Source organism: Schistocerca nitens, chromosome 1 (genome assembly GCF_023898315.1).
Source record: "Schistocerca nitens isolate TAMUIC-IGC-003100 chromosome 1, iqSchNite1.1, whole genome shotgun sequence".
NCBI lineage: Eukaryota > Metazoa > Arthropoda > Insecta > Orthoptera > Acrididae > Schistocerca > Schistocerca nitens.
Window position 1 is genome coordinate 1,193,897,042 of NC_064614.1, and position 3,307 is coordinate 1,193,900,348.

Here is a 3,307-nt window from a genome sequence, read left to right on the forward strand (position 1 = left end):
CTGCCTCAGGTATGGATGTGAGTGATGTCCTTAAGTTAGTTAGTCTTAAGTAGTTCTAAGTTCTAGGGGACTGATGACCTCAGAAGTTAAGTCCCATAGTGCTCAGAGCCATTTGAACCATTTGAGTTTCCTGTTAACTTCTGCAATACATGAAGTAAACGACACGTTGCTTATGACATTGGTCATTTATGATCTGCATTCTTGCACAAAATTCATGAGAAAATGGATAAGATTGTTTTACGTATTCGACCAATACCCATGAATTTATTAAGTAAAAATAGACGTTGGAGAATCAATAAGTATAAAAAGTACAAACTAATCTTCCGAGACTTTCCCTTGCCTTCATCTTCGTCGACTGTGAGAAAAAGTGCCCCGTTGTGCGAAACTTGGTACAGTGATGCTACCTCTCGCTGATGACCATCCCGTGACTCCCAAGCACAAGGTCACACCGCCCTACGTCTCTTGTCCTCGCCAGATACGACTAACATCTCGGACACTAATGACCTCGCTCTCGTCGGCGCTTTACATCTCGTGAAAAGTTTCGTACCCTTCTTTTTCGTGGCGCTCCTTCAGAGCAAGCCAGCAGAAATGACATGTCATCTGTTAAAGGTGTGCGTCAGCTCTTAATGGCCCCGCAGAAATTAAGGAACATACGTCATCCGCGCAGTAGTAATCTTCCTCCGCTCTGTGCTACCTTTTCCAGGCATGACAGCGACGAACTCTCTTCCCCCATCCCTTTCTCGCTCTCTTGTCGGTTGGTTCTCCTAACCGACTGATAGAAATTAGTCAGGCTAGTGGAACTGCAGTACTCTTTTTTTGAAGTAGAGTACAGGTGAACGTTGTTTACACGCCCTTGCAAGCAACCGCTCAAGAGCTCTTTCTTCTGCGTTGATGAGGATAACAATATGCTAATCGCGTAAAGACAAACTAGCTAACAGAGAGATAACGAATAACCTATCAACCCTCCCATGCACCACAGACACTCAAACACGCACCTGATTCTTTATGTAAACGAACTCCCATGTATAAAACAAATTCAGATGCCTGATTACTTAACAAATGATTTAATGCATTAAATATTTGACATTTAGCAAGTAAAAGCTTTCTTGTTGAAAACGTAAAACTCTAGCTACGTCACTCTTATCAGTTCCGGAATACTCCCTCATAAGACTACCGAGAAACTCAAAATCGAAACAGGGTGAGTGTAGTCTGGATAGTTAGCATTCGTTTTCAGAAAAGTTAGCTATTGACGCAAGTCATTTTTCACACAACTCAATGTTTATGACGCTATATCTACTGAACTATATACGAGGGCGCGCTGTAAAGTAAGGCCTCCACGTTTTTATGTGAAAACTCATAAAGCTTTTCAAATAAAATAAATGTTATTGAGATTCTGTGTTGTTATTCTTCATATCTACAGGGTATTTGCTAGTGGTCTCTGAATAGTAGCGTCTAACATGGCAGTGCATGACGTCATATGATAGTGGGCGAGAGGCGCGTACGTCACGAAGGTAGGCCTGAACTCGCTCGCTCGCTCAGCTCAGCAGGCAAAATGCGTTTCTACACCTGTTAACTCGCAGCTGGGCGTGTACTTACTAACGAGAATTGCATCTTCTATTACGAAGTCTTACTGATTAATAGTACTACAGAAAAATTTAATGTAATATCAGTACTCGATATAAATGGTATAACGTCTTGTTTATAGCATTTAATCTCTTCTGCTTAACAGTCCTTATTTCATACAAGAAGTGGTTGAAACCTGGTTGGTAGGTACTCAGAGAGCGCACAGGGTAAGGTTATGATTGTGGATGGGGCCGTAAACAGTTACTGTGAGTTGCGCAATCGAACACACAACTTTATTTTTCTAAGAACCACTCATTTACACATTGCTTTAAAAGATCACAATTAAACAATGCGGCTGAAGTCCTAGTTAAAGAACTTGAGATGATTTATGATGATACCAAAAACGAGAACGGCTGAAGGCCTGGCTTAGAAACCAAAAGCAGTTAAAAACAGAAGGTAAATTTTTTTCTTTTTAAAAAGAACATGCAATTGAAAACAATTAGTGGCTGAAGGCCTACACTACACGTCTGAAGGACAACTATAATTAAAATACACTAATAAACAAATTTTCTAACCAAGAAATTTCTTTTTAAACTTACAACAGAACAGCTGAAAGCCTAATTAAAGAAATATTAACTTATTGCACAGCTGAAGGCCACAAACAAATCTGAAGTAATAGCGGAAGGCCTAAACATCAAATCAGGCAAACAATTTAAAATAAACCCATTGCTTCTTATAAAAAAATTTCCTTTAACGAATACACACGGCGAAGGCCTCATTAAAAGGGGTTCACGTAAATACTTGGTTCAAGCCAACACATAACACATAGGGCCTGGATTACAATCAATTACAGATAGAACTAACTTTAAGGAAAATTTTTTTTTATAATAAAATCAATCTTCAAAATTTTAATTTAACACTGCTGAAGGCCTTTACGTAAAATTAAAAAAAAAAGAACTAAATTAATACATGGCCAAAGGTCTCACACAATACTTCAAACCAAAATGAGAGTCACAATCTGAAACAAACAGAACAAGTGGTGCTCAGACGTGTTCCATGGGTCGGCTTGAGAAGGTAGCTCAAACGTAAGGTGAGGTGAGACAGGCAGCCAAGAGTTGAAATTAAATAATCAGATGGCAACCCAAACTAGGGCCGGCCAAAGGACCGACCAACAATTTAACCAATTCCCTTCCGTCCGACCAACGGCACAACAATGGCAAATATTGGCCGAGGACGAGGATACGAACAGCACTACGTCTTCAGAAGTTGGCGTTTAAAAACAGCCAAGGGAACAATAACCACTCTAAGCAAGTATGAACCAGACAACTTAAAAAGCTGTCGAACTACACGCCGTGCCGGACAGCATCAACACGACGAGGAAAGGCACACTGCCGGAAAAGTACGCTAACGACTGTGGCAGGTAACTGGGGCGTTAATGGCCACAGGGCAGAAAATACCGGTGGTGCACTTCACTGGTAAGTAACAGTCAATTTAAAAATTAATGGCAGTATAGGAAGACGGCTCCAAGATTTCTCTGATCCCAACACATCATACGTTGCTGCTATCCCGAACGGCCCAGGGAGCAACAACCCGCAAATGAACGAAGAGATACAATAGTTGAGACTTCATAACAGGTTAACTGATCACTCAACTTTAGCGTCCTGGTTCGTTGGGCAACGAACTTTGTCGCTCTTGCAGCTAGCGCATCACGATCTGACAGTGCGTGCACGCCGCCAGCGGTCCT